Source organism: Grampus griseus (assembly GCF_964374135.1).
Source record: "Grampus griseus genome assembly, chromosome: 3".
NCBI lineage: Eukaryota > Metazoa > Chordata > Mammalia > Artiodactyla > Delphinidae > Grampus > Grampus griseus.
Genome location: NC_139019.1, coordinates 119,375,877 through 119,401,142, shown reverse-complemented (window position 1 = coordinate 119,401,142; position 25,266 = coordinate 119,375,877). Strand labels below are relative to the sequence as shown.

The 25,266-nt window shown below is 36.6% G+C and overlaps 1 protein-coding gene across 5 annotated transcripts in view; it reads left to right on the top strand.

Annotated features, from left to right (window-relative positions):
* NR3C1 (nuclear receptor subfamily 3 group C member 1) overlaps positions 1-25,266 on the top strand; it is a 128,554-nt gene that overhangs the window by 5,930 nt on the left and 97,358 nt on the right. The window lies entirely within an intron of this gene.

Below are 25,266 nucleotides of genomic sequence, written 5' to 3'. Positions count from 1 at the left end.
AATGTAATTGTAGAGACACAAGATTGATTGATTAATCAGTGGGTTTTTTTGAGGGAGGAGGAAGGGCATAGTAGACACAGTGATTTCTTTGTATGTAAGTACTGTAAGTTCTTAAATATTCGTGTTCACATTAACTAGTCATTGAAGATTTTATTTAAAACTCTCTTTAAAAATGCTTTTTCTGTTAAAGGTATATTCTAATACTGAGGTGTCTCTTTTCTTTCCTCTTTAAGTAGGAAGCTTTGCTTGTTGGGGAAAAAATTTAGACTTAGATTTAGGCTATGTTCTGTTCCTTTAAAAGGCTTAGATGTTTCTTATCAAAAGAAAAAAAAATCCTTGGTTCTTGTGTGTCTTAACGTAAACTACCTACTAATCTATTATTAAAATAATAATTATCTTTTACTTAGAAGAACACTTCAGCTTTTTATTGCTATCATTCTGAATTGAAGGTTTAAAATGTTTTCAGTAAGGAGATTTGAGATGTTATCGCATAAGCTGTTGTGTTTAAACGTTAAAAGACATGCTGTGTTTTAAATTTTTCAATCTCAAATTTTTGGCAGTGGAATTGATGATTGAATGTGCTTGTTTGTCTTGAAAGAGTAAGTACAGTTGGTTTGACTAAGCTTTCTGTAGGAAACTTACATTGATTTATAAAACATGGAATCGTACAAAGAAAAATCATATATCTTAGGAAAAGCTTGGTGATTATTAATGCTTTTTGTTCTGATAATCAGCATGGTAATGTTATCATTTTCCTTACTACAAAAAAGGCATGGAACAAGAACTTATCATTTTCCATTCACAATGAACTTTCATTAAGCCCTATAGAATCTAGGATCTGGAGAGTAAGTCTTAGATGAATATAGTTATCCTTAAATCATTAAAGATCATTTTAGTACTTTTTCTAGTAGTTTATAACATTTAAAGTGTGTCAGCCTCATAACAGCCATATGATAGTAGACAAAGCAATGATGATGTGGCTCTTTCAAGATTCTTTAATATCCAGTGAAATGATTATTTTATGCCAATGTGTGATTTGGAATTATAATCAGTAGTTTGTGTCCTAATGAAAAGGTATAATATCTTTACAGGATAGTTTGAGAAAGTTTGAAAATTTTGTACCTTATGCGATTAACATTGGGAACTGTGATTACCCAGAACAAAGCTTCTTCCAAATAAATTGAAACAATGTTTCTTTTTTACCATCATTGAATTAGCCTGTTGTTTCCAAACAATAGCCTTGATATAACTAAAATTGGTTGCTTTCTCTTCTCTATATGTTACTTTGGTTCCAGCCAAACATTAAGGCCAGTGACCCTGAGTAATCAGCAGGTATATCAACATGTTGAGACAACTATACTGAATACTGACTTTCTGAATTTAGATATAGAAATATTAAATCCACTAATAACTTGCCTTCTATTTAAGTTTTTTAAAGCAAAAATTGTAATTTGACTTTTTAAGATGTCACCTAAAATTGCTTTTTCTTAGTATGCTTGAAAAAAGTCACTTTACACTCTGTTTTGGGAGGGAAGGCAATTCCTTCTGATGTGTCAACATAGCACAACATCCAGTTATTATGTTAAATTGTAAAATTATGAGTGTCATGATTGAGCATAGTAAAGTTTTTTTTTTTTAAGGTTTAAGTTCGTTGATAGTAAAACAAGAGAAACCTCATTGATACTCAAATACATTCTTTAAGTAAAACGAACTAGCCATTCTACCTTAATATGCTTTTTAAATTCTGAAATTCAGTAAATTTAGCATAAACGTGTAACATTGATGAAGGCAGATTTCTGCATGATTTGATTTTCAGCATTGTTTTACTTGAGCATTAATGGTGAAACTGCTGAAAAGAGGCAAAGAAGTAAATGGTTTCAGGTGGAATTAGAGCTTTTATTGGGATTATGTTGAAACTTTAGTATTAAAAAGTTGATCGTTTTCTGAAGGGTATGATTATTGGAGAGAAAGAATGACGCAAGATGAATTTGTAAATTCAGTCTTAGGTGGAGTTTAGGGCTCTGTTGGTTGCCATTTAATGAAGCTATGAAAATTTATGTCGATTTTAACATCTCATTATTAATTGCACCTGTGTCTAATTTTATTAACGTAATGCAAATGAAGACCTGTACAAGCACAGGATGAGTGAAGCAAATTCTGTCCCTTTTTCATTTTTCTTATTAACATCATGTTGAATGTTTTCTCAGAGAAGGGAGGCATAAAGAAGAGATTTTTATTGATTTTCCCCCTTTTTAATGGATACTTTCTTTACTTCCTTTTTCCTCTCCTTCCAGAGGTTCTGGCAGTGAGTGTTTCAATCAGTGTCTTTTTTAACCTTAATGTTCCTGATATTCACTCATAAAACGATTTCTGAATGTTAAAGGAGATTTGCTTTTGGCTCTTTGTGTATTTTTAGCTTTATGATAATCTTTTCCTTTTCTTAAAACCCTCTACTTCTTTATGGCTATATTATTAGTAAAAGAAAAAAAAAAAAACACAAGGTAAAACACATTGTGTATTCAGGTGTGTCAATTTAGTGTGGAATGACTCCAGTATAGAAATGTGTGATTAGCGTGTGGTCAGATTTTATTGAAATTACTTCTTGTGATGTTTCTTTGGCTATTCCATTATATTTTTATAACTGATAAAATAATTTGTATTATAATGCTGTTTTGGTTTTATCTATTGATGTTACAGATATTTTAGTTAATCTGACCACTTTCAACATTATGTTGACTGTTTATAAATTTTATGAAAGACCTATTCTGAAACATACCTTCCATAAATGTAGCTTAAATGCAAATTGTAATAGTAGTAAAATTCATATGTGTGTAGAGATCACTTTAGGGGCTTTTTGAGATTTTAGTGAAGGAGAGATTGACTCAAAAGGGTTTATTTTAGTATGAGTGACTAATGTGAAAGAACATCTGTATTAATTGGTTGATTATAAGTCTTAATCCACACTGGCCTGCAGGTGATTGAAATAGGCTAGTTGTTAGGAAATCTTAATTTACGTTGGGTTTAAGATAAGCCTGGGACATATTTCTTAAAACCCACTTTTTCTTACTTTTAAGATCACACCTAATTTTACTGAGCAATAAGTTCTCATTATGTACTGCTGTTTATCTGAGCAAATTAAATAGACAAAATAGGTTTGTGCCTAATAGCATTTACCTTCTGAGGATATCCTGGTAATTGTGTAATGCCGTTTTTACAGGTATTTGCCAAAGTAATGGGCACTTGCTTCCATATTTCTGAGTCAAGGAAAATGTATATTGGTAAATCATATTGCAAAAGAATTTTCAAGAAATATTTTGTTGAATTAAACTATAACTGAAAAAAATCAACTACTTACTGACCTCTATAGAAGTGTTTCGAAGCCCATGCTCTCTTTACTTCTGTAACTTCAGAGAGCCAGCTGCTCTCATTTCCTTCTGGCTTGTTCTACTCGTGTTTTGTATTTTCAAGTAAATAAAAATATTCTTATGGGGAACTTCCATTTAGGGGGGAAAAAAAAAGAGAAAAGATCTGTTAAGTGTTCCTCTCTCTTTGAATTGTGCATGATCATTTTTATGTTAGCCTGGATTAGAGTGTGAGTTTTAATGGTAATTTTTGTATTGATTTTACCCAGTAAGTTATAGTTTAGAAAGTAAGCAATTTTATAGTGGTTCAAAAATTAGTTGTAGAGAGTGATTTCAACCCCCAGACACCTAATTATGACAGGTTGCCTTTTTATTCCTCACTACCGTCACAAATGTCCCTTGAATACGGGTTTCCAGTGGAGTTTGTGAATTAAAGGGTATTGGGGGAAGGCAGGCAAGAGAGGGAGGGGCGGTGGAGATGTGGAAAGGTGGAAGATAAGTTTAGAAACATCAAGAGCAATTCCGAAAACCAACAATTTGGATCAGCTGTCATGAAGTCAGAGGACTAAAAAAAGAAAAATTTAGGGCTGTGTTTCAGGATTACAATTTTGTTTCTTTTATCTGAGGTAAAAATCTAAAGCTAATTGTGGCAATATAACCCTGATGTTTATAGGATTACATTGTTGTCTTTTGCTATACTTTATTACCAAAAAAAAAAAAAAGATGGAATGGAGATTTTAATTCCTTTTAGATTATTTCAGCTAAGATCAAGTTCATATTTTCCCCATTTTTATAGGCTGCTATTTAATCAATAACAATCTAATTACTGGCATGTAGTTGAAACAAGGATGATGTGTTATGTTGATAAAACCACTTTATATTTCCTAGTGCACTTTGACATACACTGTCATCTGACTATGGAGTACAACCCTCTTCTCTAGTAATATATTTCCGTGGGTTGCATATTTTTCTGCTGGAATGTTAAAGAAATAAGTTCTTATTTATGTTACATATATATAATAAATTATGGGATTCTGCAGTTGCCAGATGGTCATTTAAACTATTTATATTGCAATATGGTCCTTAAAGTCAATTATTTTGAATGGAAATGTGTCATCACCTAATTTTATCTCTGGGCCAGTTTAAATATTAATGACTTATCTTAGTAGAGCTGCATGCTTAAACATACTTTTCCAGAGTAACTCAAATATTAATTTTGAGTGCTTTAAAACTTTTTTTCTTTTGAGCAAGTTTCAGCGAGATTAAAACTATCTATAATACAACAAATTTAGTGAAAGCCTCTTATTTTAGAATTTTTTTCTTTCACGCTGTTAGCGCTCCAAAAATATCTGTGGGGAGAGAAAGGTTTAATGATATGATTAGTTGTAAATGTTCAGCACGTTATCTTACATGGAATTTTAATTTTTTTAACAATTTGAGAGTTCAACTTAAGTATGCAGTGTTTAGGACATACAGTTTGTTGCAATAAATGTTAACTTTTCTTTTTACAATAAAATTAACCTTTATTCTAGTTGATTTCATAATTATTCTTAATATTTAGCTGTGGCTATTATGAAAGTATATTTGATAGCCAATTTTTTAAAGCTATTGTGAAATGACATCTAACTTAGTACATGCTTTATTATTTCATGCTGGTTGGGGCAATGCAGTGACTTATGACCTTATGATTGTCACATGTTGAACTGTAAAGCTCTACCGGTTTGCTATGGACACTTTTACTTTGTTGTTGTTTTACTGTTTTTGTGCTTTTGTAATTATTGGGGATAAGGGTTTTCTTAATTTTAAGATGATATAAATTGCAAGTTTGGTAGTTTTTTTTCCTAATCTTCAAATCCCTTCCAAACAATTTAATTTAGTTATTCAATAGTAGAAATAGTAGAAGGAAGAAGAAGACTTGAGTTCTAAGACTGAGCTGAACAAATCTATGACCTTGAGTAATTAGGTGTTTTAGAGTCAAAATATTTTCTTTACAATTATATATGAATTATTTTCAAAACGTGTGTGTACTTCTGTTTCTAAAATTCTACAATCTTCTTAACCTATTGTTTTAGTGAAGGAGGCAACTGGGGTAGGGAATGATATACTAAAACTGGGTCTTTGTACATTATCAAGAAGTACAAGACAAGAATGAACCCAGATTTGGTATTTTTATGAAATAATAATTTAAAATAACGTAGTTGGTGGTACATAGAAAATAATATGTAAACACTGTTGTTGGTAGTGCCAGAGAGGTGGGGCTCTTGGGTTCTCAAAGCTTGCTTTCTATGTTTGGTACAATGATTTTAGATTAGAGCTTAAAGGGAGTTGAGAGCTCATCTACTCCCCACACTCTCATTTCTGAGATGAGGAAATGAGACCTATAGAAAGTGTCTAGAGAAAGATCACAGAATTAGTTAGTGGTATCACACTTTGAATACCTAATTCTCAATAGTCTAAACTCCTCAGCAGGCTTCTCTCAACATCTAGTCTCTAGTTGTAGAGATCTGAAACATAATACAGATGAGGCAGGTATTCTATGAAAGTTACTTTGAAGTTAACTATATTGTCCATATTCTTTCCTATATATTTTTAACCTTAAAAATCTTAGGAAAAAAGATTATTAAAAATCTTTAATTTTGTGGCACCACTATGCTAAGGACTTTGTATGCATTCATCTCATTTAAACCTCTTAACAATGCTATGAAGATTTTTAATTCTAGTTTCTATATTGTTACTGATTCTGTCCTTAACTTTGCGGTATTGAAGGCAGCTGTTATTTACCTTAATTTTATAGGTGGGGAAATCTGAGACATTTAAAGAAAAAAAGAAAAACATAGGAATACTTAATAGTGATCTGAAGGGAAATATTTGATATTGTGTTAGAAATCCCTCTTGGATCTTCAGTAATTTTTATTTGTCATCAGTGAATTTGTAAACAAAATATAAAGGAGAAATGGGATCATGCCTCTCTGCTGTCTTGCATACATTTGTGTAGTCACTTACGGCTCCCTGTCACAGTTTCAGCTTCTGGAAAATAGGGAGAGCACCCAGCATTCTTGCTTGCGAGTCTTATGCATGGTGGTTTACTTTGAAAATTAAAAAGTACTATAAAAATTCAACGTGGAATTCTTAAAGCTCTGCAACGTCTACTGAGCTCAAACCAGCATGACCCTCACTGGCTTAAGTACATTGGGACATCTGTGCCTATGGAGGTATTTCCTATTTATCAAGCACTAAGACTTTTTCAGTGTCTACTATGTATAATCCCTGAAGGGTCATGGATCCCAGTTTTATAAGGACTAATATATTTAAAACCTTCTAGTGCCAAGATCGCTTTTTTACATGGATATATTTTTCAGTTTGGGGTTTTTGTTAGCTTTTCAATGCCATCTGAACTTAATAACCATACTGATAACTTCAATCACATTGTTATCTTTTTCTAAATAAACGCCAGAATACCCCCCTTTCTGTTTTACTGTCTGGTATTCTTGTAAAATCAAGTATGCAAAGATCCTTTGTCATTAAGAAACTTTAATTTGAAAAGCTGTGAGAAAAAGAGCTTCTGACTATAATGAATACCAAAATTTATCCTAAGTTCATAAATTTGGGAGAATTATGAAGCTCACTTGACTTTATTTACTGACTTTTTTCTTTTTGATAAAGTGGTTGAAAAAAACTGCAGAAAAATTTAGTGGATTAAACCAAAGATATAAATCTCTTTAGATAACAAAGAACCGAGTACAGAAACACGTTAAGTGGCAGTTTCTTATCACTAGACACATACAGTGGGCTGGTGTCGGTGCAGTCAGTGGGTACTAGGTTTTGAATATAATCTAAGAAGAAATGTTTCTAAAGGAAAGGTAAGAAAAATAGGTGAAATAATCTCTAATTCAATATATTAGGGATGAGTGATCCTTTAATTGATAATAATCATTTAACAAGATAATAATCACTTAACAAGATAATAATCACTTAACAAGACTGTGCGGTGCTTTGGGGGGTACCAAAGACACTATTTGAAAGAGAAAACAGAGAAGCCGGAAGAAAAAGTTAGAACTAAGAAATCCATGGAAGTTCTAAATGCCAGTTCCAGTGTCTGGTTGAATCTGATTTTTCGAATGCCTAAGTGCTTCTGTATGAATACTGGGAAATATATAAGCAGCCTAGTTACACTGTGTTAATAGGTGGACGAGCCACAAAGGCCTGTCCTAGGAAGGGAATTCTTGAGATGGGTGGAGTGGGAGGTTGACTACAACATCTCAAAGGTCCTTGCAACTGCCCTGGCAGCAGCAAACACTTACTGACCTAGGCATTGGGCATCCAGAGATAAAGAAGAGAGATATCCCCAACCGCGACTTCACAGATCTTCTCGAGGTCTTCATACTTGTCCCACCCTGCATCCCACTGCACCCCACCCCACAACTTTCTACATCCATTTTGCTTTTTGAAATGTCCACTTACCCCAGAAGGCATAACTGAAACTTCATAGAGGAGGAGAGTGTGTGGATGCATGGAAACAGGAGTTGATTCAGTTATTTGGGATAAAAAGGCGGTAACAAGGAGTCTGAGACAGATGGAAAGAATGAGCTGATTAGATGAGGAATGAGTAGTTGGGAATGAGCCAGCAGGAGACTTCGTCACCTGTGGAGGAAACTAATATGTACAGTGTTGTCATCCTATACATTACATGATATAAGACAAGGAGAAAACATGATTTGCGTGCTTAGTGCATAACCTCAGGTTATACCACCTTGGTGTAAGACTTTCTTTTTCTTCTAGTCACTTAAGAATATCTCCTAACTCTCTGGAAGAAGCATAATCCTCTTTTTAGGTCCCCTGATGCATTTTATGCCTGGGAACATTCTCCTCCCGGATATCTACATGGCTCTTTCTCTCACTTTATTCAGGTCTCCACTTAAACATCAGCTCCTAAGAGAGGCCTCTCTGACTGCTTTATCTGAAATAGTAGCATCTTTCACATACTCTTTCCTTCCCCTCAACATTATATACCTAATTGTTTGTGTCTTATCTGCTCACCTGCTGAAACCTGAGTTCCATAAGAGCAGTGATATTGTCTGCCTTGCTTATTCCTATATCCCAGCAAGTCGAAGAGTGTCTAGCACATAGTAAGACCTCAATAAATACACGTTGAATGTATGAATAAACAAACTTGACATATAAACTAAGATGTATAAGGATGGATTGCACTCCTGTCTTTCCAGAGAAAGGAAATATCAGCAGATAGTATCACTGAGAGAGATGGTAGCCCAGGTTATCTTCTCCAGATAGGAAACAGGTTTTAAGGTGGATAAGCGCTTATGTATCCAGAGACAAAGTGTACATAAAGAATTTTCTTTTTAATGGTTGTCAGCCTTTAAGTTGGCTCTAAGACTTTGAAATGAATTGCTCTTTCACAGTGTCTTACAACAACTCTGGTACATTTACCATTGAACAAATTAGGGTAACCAAAGCTTTGAAACGAAGAGTTTGAGGTTTGGCTTTTTTAAATTTATCCTGCTTAAGCTAGTAATGTTTTGTAGCTTTCATCTTTATGTTTTTCACTTGTTTAAGAATTGAGGTTATGCTTGCAGACATCTAATGTGTACATTTGTGTTGACTTATCTAGACAAGTCAGGCAAGAAATCAATTTGCCCATTTTTCAGATAACTGTGTGTATAATGACTGAATACTCCAAGAGAGGAGGTATCTTATTTTTCCTTGAACTTCCAGATTATCGTTCTTCAGCTTATTTAGATTTGACTTATTCTACCTATAGTTTTGACTTCTTCTATCTATGGTATATAGCAGCAATTCAAAGTTAGTAAGATAAGTTATCTCTTCCACTAAGAGTGGTAGGAGAGTTCAACCTAATATGGTAAAGACAGTCACAGAAAAGAGAAAATGTAAGGTAAGTAGGTATTAGCTAAAGCCAGAAAATCAGATGTGGTCATTTAAGAATGAACTGCTTTAGTATTCAGGAAAAAAAGAGGGGAGGACCAAGGACAGTGCTCTGGAAGGCATCCAAAGAGAGCAGCCACAAAAGATAATGAATAGCTGGAGAATTAGGAGACAAAAATTTTAAATTGGGGCGGGAGAGAGTAGTATATGCTGTCAAGTCAACTAGGATAGAAGAGAGAGAACAGAATATCGTAAATACGAGACACTGTTGTTGAAGCCAGTCTTTAAAATGTATAAACGTTCTCAGAAGTCTCAAAGTGAAATCCTAAACGGAACAACAACACAACTAGATTTAATTTAGTTATTTAAATTCAGAAAGAAAGGAAGAAACCCTGAGTTTGAGATCTTAATCGGTCTTTCAAATTTAGTTGAAAATATTGAAGTGGATAATAAGAAACATGCTTGTGAGACCACAAAGACCCTGACACTGGGTGAGGAGTAAGAGACAAAGGCAGGAAACCAGGGGGGAGTTAAGTTTCTGTTCCCGGAGAAGCCAGCACAACAGAAAAACAAAAAACAAAAAAAAACTGGCCATACCCTCGTTCTAATTGACTGCAACACTGCTTTCACTGTTATTCCCCTAATCAAAAAATGTCTGTGATTCTGTTACTTACAGCATTGTGGTTCTCCATCTTCCTTCCACCACAACCCATACGCCAAATAGCAGCCACGTGGATACTCCAGAACCCTGGGAGAACGTGGGTTATGCACAATTCATGCAGCTGTATCCTGATCTGTCATATCCAGGAAAGCACATCTGAGTGTAACTGAGATCATAGGATAGTCTGTGAATTGGCTCTTCTAAAGATGGTTTTTGTTTATTACTATTTTCACAAATGCCTTTTCAAAACTTACAAAAATGATGTGTTCATTCCCTTCAGCAAAATTATACCAAGAAAATGTAATAAGCTTTTCCTCATTGTCTCTCCTTTCCTCTTTCTTCCTTCCTTTCCTTTCCTGTTTCCCCTTCCACATTTCTGTATAATCGTATAAGCATACACATGCACATATAAAGCGTTCTGGGTTGTTTGTTTTTAAATAAGAATAGGATCATCATATACCAGTTTCTCTGAAGCCTGCTTTTCTAACAGTACACGCTGAACATCCTTCCAGATAAACAGATGTAGATCCCATTCTTTTTAATTAGTTGTACAATGTTCCATTCAGGTTGTTTCATGATTTTTGCCACTACAAACGAGGCTGCAATAGACACCCTTTTCTGTGTATCCTTACAAATAGCAACTTTGTTTCTAAACATAGATTCCCCCAAAGTAGGGTTGCTGAATCAAGGGTATATACATTTACATTTTTGACAGGTATTTCCAAATTACTTTTCACAAGGGTTACAGCAAATCATTCTAAGCTGGCAGTGTTTTTACTTTATAATGAAAATACGTAAATCATTATTAATAACAGATTCCCTGCCACAAGTCCTAAAATTGATCACAACATACCAGCGTGCCATATGATGCAGCTGAGGACTACTGCAGTCTGGAATTCAGCCTCATCCTCTCTGCTTTTAACATTGTGTAACCTTCTAGACCAGTTTGATGCCCACTCAACTTCGTACACTTTCTTTTATGTAGCCCAGCCCATAGCAGCCTCTTCCTTCATCTGATGGTATCCAATGGCAGCTACTAACCATACAGGTTTTTATACCTAAGTCAGTGATACAGCACATAGTAGGTGCCCAATAACTATTTGTTGGATTAATACTGTTTTCTTTATTTATTATTTATCTCTTCAACTAGATCCATTCTTTTAAGACAAGCAAAGCTAATGCTACAGCACTTAGCACTTAAGATACTCAATTTAGGTTGGCTTTTTAAACAAAGAACCACAGAGAAGAAGAGCAAATAACGTGGTTTTACCTTTAGTCATATATTTTACCCCTTTCAGGGCAAATTTGGAACTGTAAGAATCCAGTACCAGCAATAACAGTAACAACATTTGTGTTCAGCAGTTACTATATGCAAGGCACAAGTCAAGTTGCAAAGGATACAGCAGCGAGCAAGGCCAGTGTTGTTTCTGTCTTTGTAAAGCTTATGGTCTTATGGATGTTACATTTAAAATATTTGTAGGAAATGTTAAAACAATGGTGTCCGATTTCAGGCTCTTTCCAGCAGAGGCTGTGGAATATTTATCTATTCATTCAGCATTTAGTGCCAATTCTGCCAGGCACTGAAGAGAAAGCCCAAAGGCAGCCAGACCTTTGCTGGGAGGGCGACTGCTTGTTGGTGATAGACCTGTTTCCCAAACTAGCTTCACCGTTTCTGTATCTGTGTGTAGCAGCAAAGGAATAGACAGAGTAGTTGATGTTGGCATGTACGCCAAGGGCATTCCTTGTTCAGGAAGGGTGCCAGTCCCCATCACTACCTAAAACACAAACCACCAAGGAGTGTGCTCCTGTCATTCACTTCAGCGGAAGCCAGTCTTTCTGTCCAGTCCTCACTTTTCATATGCGGAAACTAAGGCCAAGTACAGTTAGGACAGTACTGTGGGTAAGAATTAGGACTCTGCAGTCAAATTCTCTGGGTATGACTGTTTAACAGTTGTGTGACCTTGAGCAAGTTTGTAACCCTGTAAGCCCTCAGTTCCCTCACCTTTAAAATGGGCACAATGAGATAATGGGTATAAACCCCATAGCACAGTGTCTGGCAGTTGTAAAGCACTTGTGAACTGTTAGCTAATTTTAGTGACATGGCTAAGATTAGACAGCTCCTTAAATGCCAGAGGTTCCTGCTTGAGGACTGTGTCCATTATGCCATACCATGCTATTCATAAGCTGTTTTTAATTAAGGTAATTCTTAAACTAGCTTCATTATGACCTTAACTTTCAAACTAAGTAATTATAGTTACATAATGGAGCCTTTCACCTCTGGTACCATTATCAGATTTTTTGGCTGTAAGTTTGAAGAGGAACTGAAAAATGCATATGTGATGGATGTTTTGTTAAAATGAGTGCAGAGTGCTTCCCTTCTGGCTCTTCTCCACTCCATCCTCCCTCCCCACCACACTCCTCTACTCTGAGTCACTCTTCCACTACTTGAACCTCTTAGGAACTCCGTTAAGGTAAATCAGGATAATTGTCTGAAGAAGAGCAATCCTCTCACGTCTTGACAAACTTTTGCGGTTTTATAAGTAAGTTATTGCTTCTGTCATCTGATCTCTTTATGTATCTTTAGCTTCTTCTTAAAGAGAATATTAACTCTCTAAAAGTCATATTACAGTATAAAGTTTCTACCTCTTCAAAGAGGGACTTTAAGAATATAGTTTTTTAATGATTCAAAATGAATTAAATCTCACAATTAAAAGGACTTGACTTTCTGGATGTAGATTTTCAAATACCTAATTGTTCATGTTGATATCTAAATTTATTCTATTTCAACAAGCTTTTCCGTGTTGGAGCCATCTTTCAGGAGCAACTTTGTTTCACTTTCTCTGCTTTCTCAAAGTGAATTTGTTTGATAGCTGTATCAGGTAGTACTTGCTCTATAACAAACCATCCCCAAATTTAATGCCTTTAAAATAATACCCATTTTTTTTTTCCTCATGAGTCTTCAGGTCAGCTGGGCAGTTCTGCTGCTCTGGCCAGGCTCAGCTGATTTCGGCTGGGCTCACTCAGTGTGTCTGCGGCAGCTGGCTGGTTGACTGTAGTGATGAAGGCTAACAGCCCTGTCTCATTATCCAGCAGGCTCTCCAGAGCTTATTCAGAGTGCACCAGCAGAAGCATGCAAAGCTTCTTAAAGCCTAGACTTATTTCTACCTATTATCAAAGGTTCTATTGGTCAAAGCAAGTTATAAGTCCAGGTCAAGATTCAGGCAGGAGGTGCAGGAGCAGCAAAGTTACACTGCAAAGGGCATGACTTGAGGGAGGGGTCCTCTTTTGCGTTGTGTCCCAATAGTTATGGGAATTGGGTGGATTTGAAATTGTGATCCTTCGGTTGGTGATATTCTAATTGCTTATGAAACTTGCCCAGGGTGGAAAGGCAGAGTCATTGTGACCAAAAGGATAAAAGCCTGGAATTCAGAGACTGAGGTTCAGATTCCAGCTCTATCACTTATTTCTGCAGTCCTGCACAACTTAACCTTCCTGGTAGGCACTCAGCAATGGTTAATTCACCTGTGTAATTTATTATAAAGAAAGGGTTAGGTTAGGTATGTGCTAAGTACTTACATAATTGCTTTTATTCATGGCTCCCATACTCTACTCAAGGTGTAAGACTCAGTTACTTCTTTAGAATAAAAAGGAAGGAAAGTGTGTTAGGGAAGGGAAGAGGAATATTTGGCTAATTGTGGCCTCAAAATGAAGTGACCATTCACTGGGGAATTTCCCTATAAGAAAAGAATGGCTGAGACCCATAGTTAAGAGAGAAAAATCCATAGGTCTCTTTGGGTAGGATTCACTGTGATGCGTGGGGTGAGAGTTGTAACATTGGACACAATCCAAATCTACATTTTAAAAAAAGAATTCTGGCCCCTCTTAGACACACTGGGTGCCTTAACATCAGATTGGGGAGCTGTCATACCTAAATCAGGTGTTACATGAGATAGGGAAAAGAACAGTATCATCCCACATTAACAGTTCTAAGTAGACTGCTTTTAAAAAATTAAAGGAGCCACCTAGAAATAAAATCACATGAATTCTTTTCCTTGTGCTGAAAACAGTTGTCATATTGGGTAGCAACTAGACACAAATCTCTCTATCCTGCTAGTAGGAAATAGAAAAGGTCACACACACACAAACACACATATATATGGTAAAATTAAATTAGCTCAACTCACACAAAGAGCCAGGTATTTCAGAATCCAGACAATCAGAAACGTTAGCTGGAGTTCTTATTGCCTCTTCTAGGAGGGTACCGGGTACATGATCTCAAAAACTGAAAACTGAGACGGAACCACCTCTGGCATTAGCTAAGGGTGTGAACACAAGTCAGGTGATTTGTCTGTACCTCAGCCACCTTTCATGCTTAATAATTACACAGTATTCTAAGAAAAGAACATTTGGGTATGTAGTTGACCCTTGAACAATACAGGTTTGAATCTTGAGGGTCCACTTCTATTACTGAAAAAAATCTGAGTATGCACTACTATACTACACAATCCACCGTTGGTTGGATCCACAGATGCAGAACCAAGGACACAGGGGATATGGAGCGCCAGTTGTAAAGTTATACTCAGATTTTCACTGCATGATGGGGGTTGGCAGCCAACCCCCATGTTATTCAAGGGTCAACTGTACTTATTTGATTAATGATAAATAAAATATTTTAGTGTGGACAACGAAAGTGTTTAGTTTAGAAGCCCTTAGTATTTTTTAACGCTAAGCTACTGGTATTTATGGATTTCAATCTTTGCATTTTTTTTTTGGGGGATCATTTCCCAATTTCATTCTTTACAAAGACAATTTTCAACCATAAACCAAGGGAAACCAGCTTCCCCAAATATACTTAGGATCCAGGGATATTTTCCCGAAACATTAATGCTAATTTCATGTCAGTACATGTTTGCCAAACGAACGAAAATAGACTGTGCTAAGGAAAGAACCTTAGTTTGGAAGGACAGTTACTTGGAAAGAAGGAAATTTCGTCAGGCTTGTGAAGTGCAGTACTCAGAAGTGGATGGTCATAAAGAGATGGCAGTAGAAGAGTGTTTCTCCCCACTAGTACCTGCTGATCATGTGGGCCACTAAGTGTATGACTGAGGACCTTCCACCTGTTCAGTGTTGCACTTGTGCTTCAGGGAAGGTGGAGAAGTCATATTCTTCCTGATTTCAAAGGAGCCTCCATCTAGCTGGGGAGACAGGATGTAGATCCATAAAGTAATTAAGAAACAATGAACTGTAGCAGGTGCTGAAGAGTGTTCCAGGGCAAGACAGAGAAGGTGAGATAGAAAGAATCCTGTAGAAGAGGAGGCTCCCTTAATGTCATAGATCTGTAGGGCCTCCAAGTCCTTATCGGAGAACTTACCTAAGGTTCCTTACCACTCTTAGCAATCGAATTGCTATTGCATTTGTGAGACATAGAAAGGCTGTGCTTAACCCTTCCAATTTTTCAGTTTATTTCTCCCACTTCTCTTGTGCGTCAAGTATGAGAACGTTTTCAGCTTCCTGTAATCATCTAAGTTTACTCTCTTTTTCCTCTACACCTTTCAACTTTCTACTGGGTAATGACTTTTCCTATTTTGCTTAGAAAAATTCTAATTGGCACAGACCTAATTTCAGGAAGCCTCACTTGAAAGCTGAGGGTTTCCAAAACTGTGGTAGAGCACTGTGCGTCCCTTAAAAGGAGAAAAAGAGCGAAAAGTTGCAAAATACCAAACCCTGCCCTGTTTTTGCATCTCTCAAATATTCATCCAGAGACCATTAAGAAATTAACACGAATGTTTTTGAAATAAGGATTTTTTTCTTAGTTTTTTAAAAAAGCACTTTACACTTAACTTTTTTATTCCTCTTTCATTAGTCAATTGGGCAAGTAATGCAAACTGATAGTCTCAGAGGAGTAGATTGACAGAAATTAGGTGGCGGTGTGCTATTATGATAGATGCTGATCTTTTGATTACTTTTGATATTTTGTGTGCTTTCCAGAAGTTGACAATTTGCTTGTAAATGGAAGTACATTATCTTCAATTCTTTAAAACATGTAAAAAATTTGAGTAACATTCTAATTTGTAAAATGTGTGTATATATAAAAATTTTGTCTCTTAAAAATGTATCACAGACATCTTCTATGTCAAACAAATCTTTCTTTTTTCTTAATTTTTATTGGAGTGTAGTTGATTTACAGTGTTGTGTTAGTTTCAGGTGTACAGCAAACTGAATCAGTCATATATATGTATTTATATATATATATATATATACACACACACACACACACACTCTTTTTTACATTCTTTCCCCATATAGGCCATTACAGAGCATTGAGTAGAGTCCCCTGTGCTACACAGTAGGTCCTTATTAGTTATCTATTTTATATATAGTGGTATATATATGTCAGTCCCAATATTCCAATTTGTCCCTCCACCCCACCCTTACCTCCTGGTAAGTTTGTTTTCTACATCTGTAACTATTTCTGTTTTGTAGATAAGTTCATTTGTACCCTTTTTCAGTTCCACATATAAGTGATATCATATGATGCTTGTCTTTCTCTGTCTGACTTCACTCAGTATGACAATCTCTAGGTCCATCCATGTTGCTGCAAATGGCATTATTTCATTCTTTTTCATGGCTGAGTAATACTCCATTGTAATACTCCACTTCTTTATCCATTCTTCTGTTGATGGACATTTAGGTTGCTTCCATGTCCTGGCTATTGTAAATAGTGCTGCAGTGAACATTGGGGTGCATGTATCTTTTCAGATTATGGTTTTCTCTGGATATATGCCCAGGAGTGGGATTGCTGGATCATATGGTAGATCTGCTTCTTTATTTCTAACATCTAAATGGATATACTATATTTAACCAGATCTCCACTGAAGGGAATTTAGATTAACTCATTTGTTCCTATGTCAGTGTTGCATGGTTCATCTCTGTGTTTGTTTATATAGGTATATTTTCACCCTCACTCTTTCAAGTGTTTCTGTAGGTTTAAGACTTAGAAAGGAAAAGTTCTGAAACTGCCTTAAGTAACATAAGAAACATTAAATAGCTTTCTTGTATTTTTCTTTAAAAATTATGTGTCCTCCAATGATTAGCTTTCACTGACATGTTCTGCAGAAAATTCCTAAAATCTTTGGTTTAAGAATAGGTGGGGGCTTCCCTGGTGGTGCAGTGGTTAAGAATCTGCCTGCCAATGCAGGGGACACGGGTTCAAGCTCTGGTCCGGGAAGATCCCACATGCCGCGGAGCAACTAAGCCCATGCACCAGAACTCCTGAAGCCCGCATGCGTAGAGCCCATGCTCTGCAACAAGAGAAGCCACCGCAATGAGAAGCCCGAGCACCGCAACGAAGAATAGCCCCCACTCACCGCAACTAGAGAAAGCCCACGCACAGCAACAAAGACCCAACTCAGCCAAAAATAAATAAATTAAATTTAAAAAAAAAAAGAAAAAAGAATAGGTGGGATGACTAGACTTTCTTAGCTGAAAGAGTGAGGGCCTGAGAAGGATTTTGGATAAGTTCAAATATAGCTGCTGACCTGATGTCAGCCTGAGGTCTGGCAAGGTTCTGTGTTGAATCTAGCATCTCCCTGCATGCCAGCATCCCATTACTGAGATCTGTGGTTTTCATCACTCCATGATAACTATCCCAAGTTATAAGATAGGGCCTCTGAAAACAGGCAGAATATGAAGGCCTAAGGAGCTTAGGAAAAGTAGCATAATCTAGATACTAAATGAAAACGTGACTTGAGAATTCAGGTCCTTTCTTCTTGATTCGCCATGAGTTTTTAATCCCACTGCTCTGTAAAACACTCCCCAGGCTGATAGGAGGCTGAGGCAAGTTATTAATGATTTAGAATATTGGAAAGTTAAACAACATAAATATTGAAGAGTGAACAAATGTCGGGAAAAGACAATAAAGGCAGTGGCATATTTTATATATTTAATAGAGTGGCTTAAATAAGACAGTTGTAGAAGCTGAGAGACAGGAAAGAAAAAAATGAATCTATGTGATATCTTGAAAACACATTTTTCTGTTTTACCATAGGTACCTTTTTTTTCCCCTCAAGGTAACAGTAGTGTGTGTTTTTTCTTTAAATTGCACATGTCTGTAAACCTAATAAATAGGTTTTTTCTATTTTTTTTATACAGCAGGTTCTTATTAGTCATCAGTTTTATACACATCAGTGTATACATGTCAGTCCCAATTGCCCAATTCAGCACACCACCATCCCCACCCCACCGCGGTTTTCCCCCCTTGGTGTCCATAGGTTTGTTCTCTACATCTGTGTCTCAACTTCTGCCCTGCAGACCGGTTCAGCTGTACCGTTTCTCTAGGTTCCACATATATGCATTAATATACGATATTTGTTTTTCTCATTCTGACTTACTTCACTCTGTATGACAGTCTCTAGATCCATCCACGTCTCAAATGACCCAGTTTTCTTCCTTTTTATGGCTGAGTAATATTCCATTGTATATATGTGCCACATCTTCTTTATCCATTCGTCTGTCAGTGGGTATTTAGGTTGCTTCCATGACCTGGCTATTGTAAATAGTGCTGCAATGAACATTGGGGTGCATGTGTCTTTTTTTTTTTTTTTTTTTTTTTGCGGTACGCGGGCCTCTCACTATTGCGGCCTCTCCCATTGTGGAGCACAGGCTCCGGACGCGCAGTCTTAGCGGCCATGGCTCACGGGCCCAGCCGCTCCACGGCATCTGGGATCTTCCCGGACCAGGGCACAAACCCGCGTCCCCTGCATCGGCAGGCAGACTCTCAACCACTGCGCCACCACGGAAGCCCGCATGTGTCTTTTTGAATTGTGGTTTTCTCTGAGTATACACCCAGTAGTGGGATTGCTGGGTCGTATGGTAGTTCTATTTTTAGTTTTTTAAGGAACCTCCATACTGTTCTCCATAGTGTCTGTACCAATTCACATTCCCACCAGCAGTGCAAGAGCGTTCCCTTTTCTCCACTCCCTCTCCAGCATTTGTTATTTGTAGATTTTCTGATGAAGCCCATTCTAACTGGTGTGAGGTGATACCTCATTGTAGTTTTGATTTGCATTTCTCTAATAATTAGTGATGTTGACCAGCTTTTCATGTGCTTCTTGGCCATCTGTATGTCTTCTTTGGAGAAATGTCTATTTAGGTCTTCTGCCCAGTTTTGGATTTGTTTGTTTGTTTTTTTAATATTGAGCTGCATGAGCTGATTATATATTCTGGAAATTAATCCTTTGTCCGTTGATTCGTTTGCAAATATTTTCTCCCATTCTGAGGGTTGTCTTTTGGTCTTGTTTATGGTTTCCTTTGCAGTGCAAAAGCTTTCAAGTTTCATTAGGTCCCATTTGTTTATTTTTGTTTTTATTTCCATTACTCTAGGAGATGGATCAAAAAAGATCTTGCTGTGATTTATGTCAAATAGTGTTCTTTCTACGTTTTCCGCTAAGAGTTTTATAGTGTCTGGTCTTACGTTTTGGTCTCTAATCCATTTTTTTTTCCATATAATTATAGAGTCTATTTATTTATGGAATAAAGGACCAGCTAACAGTATAATCTACACTAAAGCCATGATAATTCTTCAAGAACTTCGTTGGGAGTTATCCAAAGTTCTTCTGGGAGTTATTCTGAAAAGCAACTCCATTATCTTCTGACAGATCAATAATGTGAACCATCATAAAGGATGTTTCAAGAGTCTGGCTAGTGAACTTCATTTCCATTTTGCTCTGGATCAGTGGTTCTCAAACTTCAGTTGCATCAGAATTACTTGGAGAGTTCGTTAAAACACAGATGCTGGGACTCATCCCCAGAGTTTCTGCTTCAGGAGTCATGGGGTGGGGCCTAAGAATCTCCAGTTCTATTAAGTTACCAGGGGTTGTTGCTGCTGTTGGTTGAGGTCCACACTTTGAGCAACATTGTTCTAGTACACAGTAAACATGCATGGAAGATACCTAGTCTACATTTCTAAGTTGGCCAGCATCCAGGGAATTTCAGGGGTCTTCCAAATGCCGTCAACTCTACTGAGGCTCTCTAGAGATCCCATGAAGCTTCAGATATCTCACAAACCCTTTGGACTTCTAGATAAAGATGTAAACATATGAAAAACCCAGAGGTAGGGGGGATTACAATTCTTAAATTTCTAGGAAAGCTTCAGGCCCTTGGAGGCTCTGCTGACTTTTGAGTCCAGATCATAGGGTTGTCCTGCAGCCTACCTAATTATATACTTGGTCCAGTTGATTTTGTTTTGACTTAATTCTCCCCAGCAGACCAGACCCTGTGATACTTTTAGCATCTCGCCCCTGCCCAATCATGCCTTTCTAATATTACAGGCCTATTACATATACTCCTAAATTCACAGCCATTTCAGTGAGTTTTATGATGATTATAATTTGCTTTCCGGTCCCTTCCCCCCACCCCCACACACACACACTGTATTTTATTTTTACAAGAGATAAATAAACTGACACCAAGCATTGGAAACGGATGACCACAACAAAAGCAACAATGATTGCAATTACCAAACACGAAACACACTCATAACATGCCATAATATTGACATTCAGTCCAGTAATCGTCCACTGTAATAGCTCCTTTACTTTGCTGTGAAAATTGATTTGTATATTTTTTACCTCTGAGTCCTTATGGGATTTTTTTTTTATTCAAACAGAAAGTCACAAAAATTATAATCATCCTCATTAGTTCACTCAGTCCCATGTAATTAATTTTTTTTTATCTTGATCTTTTGTTAGCACTTTTATGAATTCATCAGTTTTCCATTAGAGGTCTGAAAATGCTTATTCATTCAGTTCAGCAGTATAGTCAGTTACCAGAAACCTGTACATGTCAGAGTCTTTTCCATGCATTCCCTGAAGATGAAACCCTTTTATAGGAACATTTTTGAAAAACTATCAGAGTACACCCAGAACGGTCTGTAAATGACAAGAGACTTAAAAATGACCATGGTTAAAGATTTGATGAAAGTTCATAATAATGCAGTTGACATGGAAACTTAGTTATTTCTGAGATACACATTTTCAAGTAATAACTAGCATTATGACTTATTATACCAGAACATATAAGATTTTTAGAAATTTCATGTGATGTCTGAAACATTTACGTTAACACATTTCCGTACAAATAACCCAAACAAAGTACAGTATTAGTTGTTTTTCTTGTTTGTTTTTTTCTACTGCAGGTTCTTTTTTTTTTTTTACATCTTTATTGGAGTATAATTGCTTTACAATGGTGTGTTAGTTTCTGCTTTATAACAAAGTGAATCAGTTATACATACACATATGTTCCCATATCTCTTCCCGCTTGCATCTCCCTCCCTCCCACCCTCCCTATGCCACCCCTCCAGGCGGTCACAAAGCACCGAGCTGATCTCCCTGTGCTATGCAGCTGCTTCCCACTAGCTATCTACCTTACGTTTGGTAATGTATATATGTCCATGCCTCTCTCTCGCTTTGTCACAGCTTACCCTTCCCCCTCCCCATATCCTCAAGTCCATTCTCTAGTAGGTCTGTGTCTTTATTCCTGTCTTACCCCTAGGTTCTTCATGACATTTTTTTTTCTTAAATTCCATATATATGTGTTAGCATTCAATATTTGTCTTTCTCTTTCTGACTTACTTCACTCTGTATGACAGACTCTAGGTCTATCCACCTCATTACAAAAGGCTCAATTTTGTTTCTTTCTATGGCTGAGTAATATTCCATTGTATATATGTGCCACATCTTCTTTATCCATTCGTCTGATGATGGACACTTAGGTTGTTTCCATCTCCGGGCTATTGTAAATAGAGCTGCAATGAACATTTTGGTACATGACTCTTTTTAAATTATGGTTTTCTCAGGGTATGTGCCCAGTAGTGGGATTGCTGGGTCATATGGTAGTTCTATTTTTAGTTTTTTAAGGAACCTCCATACTGTTCTCCATAGTGTCTGTACCAATTCACATTCCCACCAGCAGTGCAAGAGTGTTCCCTTTTCTCCACACCCTCTCCAGCATTTGTTGTTTCTAGATTTTTTGATGATGGCCATTCTGACTGGTGTGAGATGGTATCTCATTGTAGTTTTGATTTGCATTTCTCTAATGATTAATGATGTTGAGCACTCATTCACGTGTTTGTTGGCAGTCTCTATATCTTCTTTGGACAAATGTTTTTTTAGGTCTTCTGCCCATTTTTGGATTGGGTTGTTTGTTTTTTTGTTATTGAGCTGCATGAGCTGCTTATAAATTTTGGAGGTTAATCCTTTGTCAGTTGCTTCATTTGCAAATATTTTCTCCCATTCTGAGGGTTGTCTTTTGGTGTTGTTTATGGTTTCCTTTGCTGTGCAAAAGCTTTGAAGTTTCATTAGGTCCCATTTTTTATTTTTGTTTTTCTTTCCATTTCCCTAGGAGGTGGGTCAAAAAGGATCTTGCTGTGATTTATGTCATAGAGTGTTCTGCCTATGTTTTCCTCTGAGAATTTGATAGTTTCTGGCCTTACATTGAGATCTTTAATCCGTTTTGAGCTTATTTTTGTGTATGGTGTTAGGGAGTGATCGAATCTCATACTTTTACTTATACTTGTCCAGTTTTCCCAGCACCACTTATTGAAGAGGCTGTCCTTTCTCCACTGTACATTCCTGCCTCCTTTATCAAAGATAAAGACCATATGTGCATGGGTTTATCTCTGGTCTTTCTGTCCTGTTCCATTGATCTATCTTTCTGTTTTTGTGCCAGTACCATACTGTCTTAATTACTGTAGCTTTGTAGTATAGTCTGAAATCAGGGAGCCTGATTCCTCCAGCTCCGTTTTTCATTCTCAAGATTGCTTTGGCTATTTGAGGTCTTTTGTGTTTCCATACAAATTGTGAAATTTTTTGTTCTAATTCTGTGAAAAATGCCATTGGTAGTTTGATAGGGATTGCATTGAATCTGTAGATTGCTTTGGGTAGTAGAGTCATTTTCACAATGTTGATTCTTCCAATCCAAGAACATGGTATATCTCTCCGTCTATTTGTACCATCTTTAATTTCTTTCATCAGTGTCTTATAATTTTCTGCATACAGGTCTTTTGTCTCCTTAGGTAGGTTTATTCCTAGATATTTTATTCTTTTTGTTGCAGTGATAAATGGGAGTGTTTTCTTGATTTCACTTTCATATTTTTCGTCACTAGTGTATAGGAATGCCAGAGATTTCTGTGCATTAATTTTGTATCCTGCTACTTTACCAAATTCATTGATTAGCTCTAGTAGTTTTCTGGTAGCATCTTTAGGATTCTCTATGTATAGTATCATGTCATCTGCAAACAGTGACAGCTTTACTTCTTCTTTTCCAATTTGGATTCCTTTTATTTCCTTTTTTTCTCTGATTGCTGTGGCTAAAACTTCCAAAACTGTGTTGAATAATAGTGGTGAGAGTGGGCAACCTTGTCTTGTTCCTGATCTTAGTGGAAATGCTTTCAGTTTTTCACCATTGAGGACGATGTTGGCTGTGGGTTTGTGATACATGGCCTTTATTATGTTAAGGAAATTTCCCTCTATGCCTACCTTCAGCAGGGTTTTTATCATAAATGGGTGTTAAATTTTGTCGAAACATTTCTCTGCATCTATTGAGATGATCATATGGTTTTTCCCCTTCGATTTGTTAATATGGTTTATCACATTGATTTGCGTATATTGAAGAATCCTTGCATTCCTAGAATAAACCCCACTTGCTCATGGTGTATGATCCTTTTAATGTGCTGTTGGATTCTGTTTGCTAGTATTTTGTTGAGGATTCTTGCATCTATGTTCATCAGTGATATTGGCCTGTAGTTTTCTTTCTTTGTGACATCCTTGTCTGGTTTTGGTATCAAGGTGATGGTGGCCTCGTAGAATGAGTTTGGGAGTGTTCCTCCCTCTGCTGTATTTTGGAAGAGATTGAGAAGGATAGGTGTTAGCTCCTCTCTAAATGTTTGATAGAATTCGCCTGTGAAGCCATTGGGTCCTGGGCTTTTGTTTGTTGGAAGATTTTTAATCACAGTCTCAATTTCAGTGCTTCTGATTGGTCTGTTCATATTTTCTGTTTCTTCCTGATTCAGTCTTGGCAGGTTGTGCATTTCTAAGAATTTGTCCATTTCTTCCAGGTTGTCCACTTTATTGGCACAGAGTTGCTTGTAGTAATCTCTCATGATCTTTTGCATTTCTGCACTGTCAGTTGTTACTTCTCCGCTTTCATTTCTAATTCTATTGATTTGAGTCTTCTTCCTTTTTTCTTGATGAGTCTGGCTAATGCTTTATCAATTTTGTTTATCTTCTCAAAGAACCAGCTTTTAGTTTTATTGATCTTTGCTATCGTTTCCTTCATTTCTTTTTCATTTATTTATGATCTGATTTTTATGATTTCTTTCCTTCTGCTAACTTTGGGGTTTTTTTGTTCTTCTTTCTCTAATTGCTTTAGGTGCAAGGTTAGGTTGTTTATTCGAGATGTTTCCTGTTTCTTAAGGTAGGATTGTATTGCTATAAACTTCCCTCTTAGAACTGCTTTTGCTGCATCCTATAGGTTTTGGGTCGTCGTGTCTCCATTGTCATTTGTTTCTAGGTATTTTTTTATTTCCTCTTTGATTTCTTCAGTGATCATTTCGTTATTAAGTAGTGTATTGTTTAGCCTCCATGTATTTGTATTTTTGACAGATCTTATCCTGTAATTGATATCTGGTCTCATAGCATTGTGGTCGGAAAAGATACTTGATACAATTTCAGTTTTCTTAAATTTACCAAGGCTTGATTTGTGACCCAAGATATGATCTATCCTGGAGAATGTTCCATGAGCACTTGAGAGGAATGTGTATTCTGTTGTTTTTGGATGGAATGTCCTATAAATATCAATTAAGTCCATCTTGTTTAATGTATCATTTAAAGTTTGTGTCTCCTTACTGATTTTCATTTTGGATGATCTGTCCATTGGTGAAAGTGGGGTGTTAAAGTCCCCTACTATGAATGTGTTACTGTCGATTTCCCCTTTTATGGCTGTTAGTATTTGCCTTATGTATTGAGGTGCTCCTATGTTGGGTGCATAAATATTTACAATTGTTATATCTTCTTCTTGGATCGATCCCTTGATCATTATGTAGTGTCCTTCTTTGTCTCTTCTAATAGTCCTTACTTTAAAGTCTATTTTGTCTGATATGAGAATTGCTACTCCAGATTTCTTTTGGTTTCCATTTGCATGGAATATCTTTTTCCATCCCCTTACTTTCTGTCTGTATCTGTCTCTAGGTCTGAAGTGGGTCTCTTGTAGACAGCATATATATGGGCCTTGTTTTTGTATCCATTCAGCCAATCTGTGTCTTTTGGTGGGAGCGTCTAGTCCATTTAC